This window comes from Cryptomeria japonica, chromosome 5 (genome assembly GCF_030272615.1).
Source record: "Cryptomeria japonica chromosome 5, Sugi_1.0, whole genome shotgun sequence".
NCBI lineage: Eukaryota > Viridiplantae > Streptophyta > Pinopsida > Cupressales > Cupressaceae > Cryptomeria > Cryptomeria japonica.
In genome coordinates, this window is record NC_081409.1 from 209,234,657 (window position 1) to 209,248,271 (window position 13,615).

Below are 13,615 nucleotides of genomic sequence, written 5' to 3' on the forward strand. Positions count from 1 at the left end.
CTATTCTAATCCTAAGAGTGTAGGAAGTTGAATGAATGATTAGGTGGAATCCTACTGAGCGAGGTCTCACCATCAAACTGAACAATTTGACACAAACTCAGTGCAATCTTCTAAGGACGTTTCAAAGATATTCGAATCAATACCATTAAACATTGATCACCATTCAAGTTAATGCATAAACAATGAGTGTAAAACGATTCGAAGCTGAGCTCATATCATTTCAGTTGACCACACAAGGTACACTTACAAGAAGCAAGAGGCTAGTGGTATGGACAAAACGGATTCCACACAAATACATTTAACAAATTCCTCCACTCAATTTAATCAACATGAAAGTAAATTGAGAAGCAAAGGCCATGTGAGTTGTTGAAATAACAAATTAAATTAACCATACCTTCAATGAATCAATTATTCTTTACAACAAGGTTTGGCAACAATCTTTGCCTTCTCCTACTCTAATTTCTATTCTAATCTAGCTACCATCTCAGCTCTATTCACTACTCTATTCACTATTCTATTTACTGTTAACTATTCTCCAACTATTAACTATTAACCAACTATTAACCTTTAACCAACTATTAACCTTTATAAATGAGAGACTCTAAGCTTTTATAGAGAGCTCATTTACAATGAATGGCCAGGATTGAATCTCCATCAATGGCCAATATTTTACAATGAAAACCCTAATTAGGGTTTGTTACAACAAACTCAGTTTGGCCAATGAAATAATTACATTCCATGAGTGTGGACCAATAGATATCAGGGGTAGGTGCCTTGGAATTTGTGCCATCACTGGTGAGTTAGGTTCATTGAATCAAGACATGCTGAGGTGGAACTTCTCTGATTGGTGGAAGTAGTGACTGGGATGATGACTAGGATTTTGCCTTTATCTTGCACTTCATAGTCTTGATTTGATTCATCATCATGAAGGGAGAGATATCTCTTGATACTCAACATTATTCAGTTGCTCAATGTGACGATGATGATGAGAAGCAAACTTTTGATTAACTCTTTTGAAACTATTTGCTTCTTCAATCGTGCTCAATGTAGGCTTCAATCATAGATGTGCGAGGTGTAGATCTTAGTTTTGAAGTATTGATGTACTTCTGATGTCATTGCTGTCTTTCTCCTTTAAAACTCCAAACTCCTTCTCTTGTGACTCTCTTCATGTCCTGCAAAATAAACAAGCAAGTATTACACACACAATATAGGTTGATTAAAGCATATAAAGAGGATTCGCCATCATGAAGCAACACTTGAAGTTGCTTTTTGCTCGTGAAGAGGGTCTCTCGAAGTCTACTCCCAAGCCTCCGCTCATGAAGTTCACCTTGCTTCTCAAAAAGTGATCTTTGAATTCTCATCTTTCTTCCTTTCAACTTAAAATGATTCTTTGCAAACTTCAAAGGTAGTAATCATATCTTGCACCTTCGCCTTCGACTATGAACACATGAAGTGGAGTTCACTCACTTGAATTTTGCCCTTGAGGCTCAATTTGTGGAATTCACTCATATCTTTCAAATTGTGAAGTTCGCTCATCTAAGTTGATTTTTGAAGTTTGCTCATGTCTTAATTCTTGAAGTTCATTGGTATTCCTTGGTTTGTAAAGTTGGAATTTTCCATTGAAGCCCCCCTATATGAAGCTCTCTTGTCTCAAACATGAAGTTAAAATTCGCTCATGAAGCTTGATTCATGAAGTTGATATTCGCTTATTTGGGCTTGAGCATGAAGTTACAATTCGCTCTCCTTCTTGAACACATGAAGTTCATTGTTAGTGGTTCGCTCCAATTTGCTCAAACATGAAGTAAAGAATTTTGCTTCAATTTGCTAAGTCATGAAGTTTACCTTGTAGAAAATTCGCTCCAAACCTTGAACTTATGAAGTTTGCTCCAAGATGGCAACTCATGAAGTTGAAAAATTCGCTCCAAAACAACAACTCATGAAGTAGAAGATTCGCTCCAAACCACAAACTCATGAAGTTATGAACTTCACTCCTAATCTCTTGAACTTGAAGTTCGCTTGTAACTTGCAATCCATGAAGTTCATGTTCTCTAATTCGTTTCATTTATTTATACCCAACTTCACTTGTGAAGGCTTGAAGATGCAAATCGCTCCAACTTATAAGATCATGAAGTTCGCTCCAAAACACTCCAACATGAAGTAGGAATTTCGCTCCTAAAGGTGAACTCATGAAGTTCGCTCTAAAGCAGCAACTCATGAAGTTTAGAAATTCATTCAAAATGGTGTGCATTTGAGATTTTCTTTCAATCTCCTTACTTGCTAGGTTTACTTATCTTTCCAAACATGAAATTCGCTCCCAAGTGGTGACTCATGAAATTATCTCAAACCTGAAGTTCGCTCCAAAACAGAAAATCATGAAGCTTGCTCCAACATCCCAACTCATGAAGTATAAATTTCGCTCCAACTGTTCAATTCATGAAGTTGTAAAGTCGCTCCAAGAGGTGAAACCATGAAGTTTGCTCCAAAACATGAAGTCATGAAGCTCTCTTGGAATAGAATCCATTCAAGACGATCATCCTTCCTTTCTTATCTAACTTCACTCATGTAGACTTACTAAGTCATGAAGTTCAAACTTTGCTCCAATAAGGCAATTCATGAAGTTCGCTTGAGAAGTGCAACTCATGAAGTTAGAATTTTGCTTCAATTACTCAAGTCATGAAGTAAGGATTTCACTCCAAGAAGGTAAGTCATGAAGTTGATGTTCAACTTTGCTTCATTCCTTTTATTCCCATCTTGACCTATGAAGGCTTGGAGATGTAATTTGTTCCAATCTCTCTATTCATGAATTTCCCTCCTAAAGCCCAGCTCATGAAGTTCAACTTTGCTCCAAGGGGTGAAATCATGAAGTTCGCTCCAAACTCTTCAAACCTGAAGTTAGCTCTAAGATGCTAACTCCTGAAGTTGAAATTCATTCATGTGTGCTCATTCATGCAATTCACTTTAATCTCCCAACTTGTGAAGTTTGCCTTTGATTGTTTGAACCTGAAGTAATTGTTTTCAAATCTCCCTCATTCTTCCACTTCCATCATGAAGAAGTTCGTTCCAAGTCTCTCAAGCATGAAATTCGCTCCTGAGTCTTTGAAGATGAAGTTTGCCCCTGAGGTTAAGTTCATGAAGTGGGTTTCAAACCAAGACCAAACACCTGCTTGCGCTTTCAACTTCAATACCTGATAACTTGCTCAACATGAGATCTTTAGAGTGAGTGTTCGCTCTGTGGGAGAAATGTAAGAAATTCCCTATACAAGGAATGTTCATGAAGTGAAGTTTGTTCTTTTAAGAGGAGCACTTGGAGTGACCTACAAATTGACGATCCTTCCTTACTCATGATTGAACTCATCATGACTAGACTTTGCAAACCTACTACACACTTATGCAAGACTATCCACTTGACTCCTAGCCATTTGAGCACCTATACCTCTCTAATGCAAAGGCTAATAGCAAAAGACATGAACACAACCTAGAAAGCAGGGAAAAAGTGGGGGTCCCCATTTGCAATGGGGCGATGTGTGAATACCTCACAACAGGCTGTTAAATATCTTAACATGGAGAATTTTTTTTTTCTACTTTTCAAATAGTGCATGATAGTCAACAAAATTGTTGTTCCCTCAAAATTATCAATCACTCGATTGCTTAGGCTATAGCCTCCTCAATATACGCAACCTTTCGTAATCATTGCTGAGAGAATAACTTTAGGCTTTTAGCCAATGGCACAATAGAAATTTGAAATTTGTGAATAACTTAAGAATTTGTGACATACAAATAAATTTTAATCATACACAACATCCTAAATAAAGGAAATTGGGTTCTATCTTAACATTGACATCCCTCCAAAAGTCCTTTTCATCCTTGAATAAATAGCTAAGGTGTCCAGTTGCTCAAAAGATGGTGTTGTTATGCAGATCAGTAGATATCCTTGATCATTCCCAGGGCCCATTTTGTAGCTGTTTGCACATGAAATAAGAGAAAGATAAAGCATTTCAAGAAGAACCTTAGTTTATTGAATATTCTTGGCTGTTCATTAAGTATTGGTTAGCTGCCTTCAACCCCACTGAGAATCTACTCAGCACTTGTCCAGTATAGTCAGGCTTCCTCTGCTACAAAGTGAATATTGGCATGAATTTTGTCTAACGAAGATTGGAATAACAATTAATAATGTATCACAACATTTGAGTCTACTAAAAACTTTGGAATTCTCAACCACGCAAGGATGCATACATACATATGTAGAAAAACCACTGCATAAAAAGATCATTCTAGAATTGATTGGAATAGAAAGAGAACAATCCCTAGATTATGTCAATATCATGTTTAGATGTAAAATTTCTCATGAGCATGGTCATCTGGTGAGAATTTGTCTAAATTATATGCAGAGATCCCAACAGCCTAAAAGATAACTGGACAACAGATCGGCATCTTTTCCATATGAAAATCGGCATTTGAAGGTTTTAAAAAAAGATGATAGCAAGAACTAAAAGAAACAATGTAGTCACAAGGAAAAATGCAACCATCCAAGCAGCCTCAGAGATATGAAGAACAAATCCTCATCTTTTGCACATGAAAATCAGCATCAGAAGGCTCTAGGAGCATGATGCAAACACATAAAAGAAATGAGATAGTCACAAGCTAAAGAAAAGCAAGCTAAACTCAAATTCAAAAGAGAATAGACAAGAAAAAATAAAGAACAACCTAAGCTATAGACATAGGTCCCTAATAGATCCCCTTGGAAAATTGCTTTGTTGACTTTGTAGCACAAGGGATTCAGGACATTTGAGTTATAGAAGATGACCAAGCAAAAATTCAATGCCAAGAGGAGGGGATCTCAATTCCAACAAGTATTGACAATTTGCCCTTGCATATTTCCTCTAAATCATCCACATCCAAAGCTTCTCACAAAAAGAAAAAAAAGATAGATGTAAAAGTAACTAGCAAGATGAGATAATCTTGGTGAATACAATTACAGAGTATGGGAGATACTGTCTAGAGAATACATTGGAAAAGACAAATAGCAATCAAAAGCAGGTTGCTGAAAGTTTGATGTAGATATGTGGAGTCATGGACTCCCACGATCAATAATCTCCAATAAATGCCAAATTAAAGTGTGAAACTGCTCTCCCCATCATCTTCTTAATGCAGGTTTTTTCTTTGAATATTAGATGCAGCAAAAAGTTTTCTCTAAGATAAAAGTAAACCACAATTTATAGATATCATTACTCAAGTTGGAACTATTAAAAATTCTGTGTATGGTGGAATTTGGGCAGAAAACAACTTTTCTATAACAAAACAAGAACTTTAATTCATTGGAACCCCACAAAGCATGACTAAATCCATACAAGGCTTCTCATGAAGTCTTCTTTCTACCTTACTATCTCATGAATTTTCTTTTCTTTTCTCTATTAACAACCTGTGTATTACACCTTCTACTAAATATGATAGCAACTCGAATGACTAGTAATGTATCAGCAACAGCCAAAATCTTATTATATGGGTGATGCAGAAGCATCATGTCACAGACTACAGACATCATTAATTTTGGCCTGCGATTTTAAAATGTGAAAATTGCCACCCAATCTTAGGGTAGCTATTATAATCCGCTGTCAACTATTGGCTGTAGAAAGAGAGGGAGCTATTCAGGCTACTTTGAATAGCATTATGCATAGCTAGGCAAAGCAGGTAGGCTAGGTGAGTTTGAATTCACCCAGGCCGCTCCCATGAGTTAGTCCTATGATTTTGGTGCTCAAAATAGGATTTTTGAGTCGGATTCTAGAGAGTTTAAGTGGGAAGAAAAAGGAAATGTGTGGGAGAGAAGTGGAAAAGGCTGATAGGTATTGGAACAAAACGTTCTTTATATTCTAATAGCTGACTGTTGTGCTTAGGAAAGGAGATAAATAGAAGGAATAATTAGATGGAACTAAGAAAGAGGACACAATCCCAAAAGTTCGTGGATTTATTACAAGTTGCAGGTGGAGGAACAAGAATTCCTAGGAGAATAAGATATGATGTGAGGAAAATGTAGAGAGGTTGTGGAGATTTGTTTGATATTGTGGGAGAATCAGCCAAAGGGGTGTGAGATTAAAGTGATGCTGTGTGTAGAAGAGAGGAGAGAAGGGTATGGTAGATTCAAGAAGGAGAGTGATTGTGAAAGAAAAAAGAGGACATTGAACACGGAGGAGAGTTCAATGTTTAGAAAGCCAAAGAATTTAGAGAAGAGAAAGTGGCACATCATAGATAGATGAAATGGAAGTAGTAGCAGCAAATAAGTGGAGTTAGAACCTAGGAAATGGAGGATAGCAAATAGATAATTTTTTGGAGGGGTGAGTAGCAATTAAAACATATGCAGGGGAGATTGAGTGACTATTAAAGTTGGCAGAGGTGTTCCTTCTTAAGAGGAGAGCACATCAGCTTGATGACTGAAATAGGTTAGGTGTAGTTCCTTCACTTTGTGAAGTCTATGACAAACATAAGCATTGCAAATTTTGTAATTTCAATTAATACAATGAAGAAGGATTTATTTTAACACTGATCCATTTTATGTCTGTGGGTGTATGTGGTTAAGGACTTATTCCTTAGATGGGGTGTGTTATCTTGTATGAGCTGGCTTATGGGCTGTGGAAAGTGTATATGTGTATGTGTGTGTTGTTGCTTGTATCAAATATCATGCAGGCATGCGGTAATAGAGACTATTGTAGGATCACTTGCAATGAGTGATATTACTTCTACTTGAGGTTGCAAAGATGGCTTCTAGCAATGTAGCTTACCTCTAATTGCGAGTGCATAGATCCTAATGTTACTATCGGTGTGGTATTAGAATGGGTTACAAGTTTGGGAAAAAGTATATTGTGAGGTTTAAATTTGGTTGAAGTCCACTGAAGGTGGTGGTTTGTGTATCCCTACAACAAAGAGGGTTGCAACCAAAGGAGTTGCAAAAGTGAGGATGAGAAATAGGATAGCAAGATGCCACCAAGGAGGACAAGAGCTGCAAAAGTTGTTGTAGGAGATGTATTAGGAAGACTAGATGGACTAGTGAAAGTTATAAGGGGCATACAAATGAGGACGGTTGTCTTCAAAGGTGATAAGAGAGGAGGTCATTCTCATGAAAGGGTGGATAGTGATGATGAAGATGAGGAAAGAGTTGAGGCAGCGATGAGTATAAAGGAGAAGTTCAAGGTGCCATTAAAGAATGAGATTGAGGTGAGGTTAGAAGCCATGAAGAATGGCCAAGGGTGAGTCCATAAACAAGTACTAAAAGGGACGAGGAGGAGGAGGAGGACCAACGAGTTGCAAGAGGCTGAGAGGACGATCATGATGCAAACAAGAAACAAGGGCAAGAATGAGCCCCCTTTTTTAGTTAACCAGTTTTTGTTTGTAGGACTGGAGGACAACAACGAAGAAATGAAGAAATCCAAATGATGGAGAATAAGGCTGCAAAAAAGGCATGTCAAGAAGAGAGCATGTGGGTTTGAGTGTGTGCACCTTAGGTTGGAGAAATACTTGTCAAATAAGAGTGGAGCATTGCAACGATGGAGGAATATGAAGAAGAGGTAGCAGCTAAGGAGATGCTGCAAGTTGATGGCCTAGACCAAAAAAGTTCGCCACTTGACGAGAAAGGTGAACAAGAGTTCCACGAAGAAGGTGTGATGGAATATTGTAGACAAGAGGTTGTATGTGGGGACAAGAGGGTTTCTCTAGGATTCATAAGTAAGAGTAGCAAAAGAAGAGTGCAGGAAGAGTGCTGCACATGGGTTGCTACAAGTGAATGTGGCAGAAGACCCTATGGAAGATGTTGCATAGAAGATGCTGCAAGTAGATGCTTCCGAGAAAGGAAGAAGGCATGAAGCTGCATGTTAAGTTGGAGAAATTATAGAGATACCACCAGTCGGAGCAACAGATTATAGTAAAGAGGTATTGCAAGCTTGATTAGTTGAAGGCAATGGAGAGATGCTAACAGTAGGAGTATAAGGTGGAAAAGAGATGGTGACAGTGCATGTAATGAGCTGACTTGAGCATGGGGCTATGCAGAATATGCTGCAAGTACATGCAGCAAGGGGGTTTGATTGTGTGGAGACATATGCTACTAGTGGAGTTGATTGCTTGGGAATGAATTGTCTACACGTGTTGACATGATATAAGTTTCAAGAGTTGTATCATCTACAAAGTGAATATCTTGCTTTTAATCTAACCTTTTTCTTTTCTCTTCTTTTGTTTAATGCAAGCTCTTTGTCGAGTCCAAATCTGGAGAAAAATTCATTTGTCGTTTTTTATTAAACATGGTGCTAGCAACATCCTTTGGCTCATTAGAAACAATTTGAACTTCTCTCTGTTGGTTTCTATTTTCTAAAATATTTTGCATCTTCTTTGTAGTCATTATCATATAGGGCCCATATCCATTGAATAAAATGTTGGCTCATTAATCTTCTAGTTTACGAACATAAGCTCAAAGTTAGGAGTTGATTCAAGGCAAATGGGGCTTTCCTTGTAATGGAATCATAGTAGAAAAGCAATCTAGCTGAATTTTCCATGCATATTTTTGCAAAAATTCTTACTTAACAGCATCTCGTTGTGACATTTTCACACATTGCTCCATTGCAAATGGGGACCCCTCTTCATTGCCTAGGTTAGGTGTTTTGTCTGAGTTGAGTTCATCTTGGCAGCACTTTTGTGGTCTTTGGCCTTAGGTGGGAGAGTTTTTGTCTTACCAAGTCCAAGAGTGAGTCTAGGATTGGAGGAGAAGTCCTGAAAGACTAGGTTAGATGTCTTGCTTTAGTTATTACAAAGGGTGCAATTGCGAAGTCTCTTTGCAATTTTGCCCGAATAATACATTTTTCCTTTGTATCCCTGCTGTTGTATTGCAAAGATTGCTTAAGCTGCGAGTGTATAAGTATGTGAAGGGATGAATTTATGCGTGAGCCCTTGAAAGTTCCACTTTTATACATGAGGTGGTAAAAGTTCCACTTTTATACGTAGGCATGTAAAAGTTTTGAAATCATGCATGGGTAGTGCTTAATCCTGATTTTATACACAACACCATGGTATACCTGCATTCATACATGACAAGGATAAACCTTCGTAATCTTGCATGAGGTTGTTATGGTTCTGCAATCTGTGTGTGACAAATGGTGAAACTCAGTCTTCAAAAAAGAGGTGAAGTTTGCGAAAGTAATAAGGTGTTTGCTTGTTTGTGAGTTGGGTGAAGCAAGGTTCAAACTCAAATGCATGAGGCGATGAGGTACTCAAATCATACACAACAATTGCTTAATCCCACAAAAACCCTTGTGAATTTTAAAGAACATTGAGTAGAGAGGTAAGTTGTTTTTTTCCTAAGGCAAAGCCAAGCAAAATTGAAGTTCAATGCATGAACTAGTGATACCTCTGCTATCTTGCATGACAGCCTCTAACCTCTGCATTCATACATGACATCATGAAACTCCACAATCTTACACAAGGATGGTGAAGACCCGCAATTATGCATGGGGCTATGAAAGGTCCGCAATCATACATGACTGGTTGTGAGCTCCGCAATCATACACAACTGCTGATGAAACCCGCAATTAGGCAAGTGCAGAGCAGTGTTGTTTTGATTTGCAATGCATGAGGTGTGTAAAACTTCACCTATGTTTGTGTTCTTATATCCGAACCAAGCTCCAATGTAATATGGCCGACTTTGCTTTGAAACCAAGGCTGACTTGAATCTTAAGGGCTCACAAAGCGTATGGAGAAGGAGGTATGGGCCAACCTGAATAAATTTCAATTTTAAAATGTGTGGAAACAATTCAAATGGTGTAAGAACAATAAAATCTCCTATGTTGAAACGAGTGTTGACAAAGCATAAGGCCAACTTGACCCAATGCGAGCAAATTTGAGTTTGTGGGGGAGACAATTAAAATGAAAGCAAATAAATTAACAGCTCTAGCTGATCTATACCTTGCAAAGGCAGTGGATGTTGACGAATCATATTAAAGGGAGAGTGTGAGAGATCATTTTCACACGTTCAAACTTCACTCAATCTAAAATCAACAATCAATTTCTCAAATTTACGAGCAAAGCTACGAGCCAACAAGGAAGCGATTGGAGAAGGGTTACAATCAGTTTCTATTACAAATCAGAATTCAGACAAGTATAATACGAGACCTGAAAAAGATAAATCAAACCTGAAAGCCTTCATTTTCAAAATTTGAAAGTTGTTAGGGGTAAAAGCGTATGTTAGTAAGAATAATAGTTATAAGTGTGTTATGTTATGTTTATGTTGTTGCCGAGAGGTTCCCATCGGGTAGTTGGGAGTTGGTGACAGTTGGCATCTTGACCAACCATCAGGTCTATATATTGTTTGGTTGGAACCTCGGCAGGGGGATTATGTATGGACAATTCTGGACACTGGAATAAAGATATAACTATTCTGGTCTAATTAGTATCATTGTCGTTTATGCTGTGATGTACAATTGTTTTGTTACATGAATATTTGGTATGTGTTGTGACCTTTTTCACACATCGCCCCATTGCAAATGGGGACCCTCTCTTTTCCTGCTTTCTAGGGTTTTGTTAATGTCCTATGACCTTCAGCTTTAGTTTTACCAAGCCTTGCCCAGTTTTGAGCAGCCCAGGCCCTGATGATTGAAAGTTAGTTTTTTCAAATCATGTGATTCCAGAGTACAAACACCACCAGAGTGCTTAGACAGGTCAGAGTACGAAGATCACAATTGATTCGGACGAATTCGGACAACTTTCTATTTTTAGGAAGTCTGCTTTTTTTGCTTTTTCCTATTTTTTAGGAAGTTTTTTTTTGGCATTTTCGGCCCTATCCCCGGTATGGCTATTTTTAGAAAGTTTTTTCTATTTTTTAGGGATACCTGCTTTTTGCTTTTTCGGGATGGGAATCTAGGGTTTGCACTTACACCACTGACCAACTTCGACAGTGTTGGCGGCACATATAAAAATTTCCGTTCTATATGTCTCCTTGTTTGAGTTACACCCCCATCTGGTCTGTTGGTCGAGTCATTTGCTTAGAATTCCCCATGTAGTTCAGTCTTGGCTGTTTTCTTCAAGGTTTCACCGTGTTGAACTTGAACCTTGAACTTGAACCTTGTTGGTTCAAGGTTCAAAGTTCAACGGGCGTTGTATTAAAAGTTTTTCTTTCTCCTGCGCAGTTTTAAGTCTTTCCTAGTCCTTGTCGGTGTTACACATTCTTTGAACCGTGAACTTGAACCTTTTTGGTTCAAGGTTCAAAGTTCAAAATTTGTCATGTTTATGTTTTATGCCGGTTTTGTTTCTCAAAGATTCGAAGTTCGATGTTTAAGCTTCTTGGAGATCATGTGACTTGGCATGAGGTGGTGGCGCGGATTTTAAGATATGATAAATGGTGGTAGAAAAGAGGAATATTCTATCTTTAATGATTTGAAATCTGTCATTTATAGCAAGTGTGGTGTGGAGATCTGCATTGTCAGATACGAAGTGACTTGGCATTTAATGCATGCTTGAACGCGATCATTTCAGAGTAAGGTCGCACGAGAGAAGAGTAATGGGGACAGTTCGTAGTAATCATGGGTGAGTTTTTCTCGCCTTTTAAATTGGGTAGCTATCATGTCGAGATTATCTTTTTTTTGGTTAAGTGTTAAGAAGAGTTTGTGAAGTGGGAAGAAATTGACTGCGACAGGGGTTTGTAGATGATAGAGGAAGGTATGTTCAAACAGCTTTCCTAATTGTTGCAGTTTGTTTTAGAAAAGCTCTGGATATTTTGTTAGCTATTTGTTTCGGTTTCCCTTTTCTTCTTTGTTTGGGTTAATTGGAGAAAATCACAAGCTAGACATGAGGTCTACTCTGCCTAAATTAGTAAACTCTTCTTCCCTTGTAAGCTCCTTACCAGAGCTGGGTGATACAACTTTAGTGCAACTAGATTTAGATGATTTCCTAGAAAGGGTACGAAACCCAGCCGCTGATCCTATGATGCGAGATATTGCACAGAGCGGTTTATTAGAAGCATCCACATTTCCCACAGCTGCCCCTTGCCCTGAATTGGTTTTAGAATGCATGAACCACTATGATAAAGTCAACAGATGCATAAGGAAAAATAATGGTGAAGTTTTGTTGTCCATTGATAGACAAACAGTAATGGCTGCCATGGGTATCCCACATCGGGAACTCTATGAAGATTGGACAATTAGAAAATCTTATGGAATTTATTCTGAGAAAAAGCAATATTACAGAATTGTCATTGCGCGAAATTGGCTTTTGAAGTTTCAAAAAGGGGGTTCAAGGCTGCCAAGACCCTTAACCCGTGAGCATTTGATTCCTGCGATTAGAGATTTGGTAATATTGCTGAGTAGAGTCAAGGGGAATTCACACTCCTTCTATTGGGAAGACTGGATGTATTTCTTCATTTAGGTAACTCTAGATAAAAATCGGTTGATTGACTAGGGAACTGTTATTGCAGAAAGATTGCATGAGGCTTTGAGCAATTATCTTGGGATCCCGAATTTCTATATGTCTTCATACTTGTTATATATGCTAGCCTGTGTGAGGGAATGGTCTGGATTATTCCATGCTAAATGGGTTCAAGGTATTAGAATTTATGAGTATCACCCCCATTTGACTTTAAAAGGACATATTGATGATTATCTTCGCTGGAACGACATTTTTGCTGGGAGGTTGACCTTTGAATTACAAGATAACTTGCATAGGAGAATGTCTGCAGAAGCGGTTGAACTAGTTAAAATCCATGGCAGTTTTTTTACACATTTTAATCACTTCACTTACATAAGGGTTGGAGGTTTTAAAGGTGAACCCTTTAGGCTACCTAGGTATGTTTCAGACCCCTGTATCCTGATTGAAGTTTCCAGGCAGCTAGCCTATGTCGTGAAGGATTATGGTGAAGATACTAACATTTTTCCCATCGATTTAGGCCATTACAGTTGTAGGTCTATCTCTGATACACTAAATCTTGAGCTAGAGTTTAAGAGATTTCATTTGAAAACCTTTGTGAAAAGGGATAACTTTGATAGTAAAGGTTTTTTTCGCCCAATATGTAAAGAAAATAGTGCCTAATCAACATGTACCCCAGTTGGAGGATTATTGGGAAGATTGCCTAGATGAGTTTGAAGTAAGAAAGAGGAGTTGGTCCAGGTTAACTTTGAAACAAATTCATGACATGAAGTTACCAATGGATACCTCAAGTGTCACTACTGATAATGAAGATGTACTGGATTCAGAGTTTATGAAACGAGTACATAATGAACCTCTCCCTGAAGTTGATTGGAGTAAAAGGATGGAAGATAGCAATCAGACACGCACTTTCAGCGTAATTCGCAGAACAAAAAAGTTGGCTTAGGAGTTGCCGATTTCATCCAACGAGAGCAACCAGTTCAAGAAACAAAAATGGAAAGAGGAAGGCCACAAGCAAAACTTCTGTTTTAACTAACATCCCTGTTTCTGTTGCAGGAAAAAGGCAGGCTAAGATTAAAGAAGAGAAACTTGACATTGAAGCTGCACTTTCTATTGGTGGTTGGGTTACCAAGTCAAGACACAAGAAGAACTTTCAGCCACCTGTCGCTCATCTCATTCTCGATTTGGACGTCGAGGAAGTATAGTGCGATATGGCAACCCCTGTTTC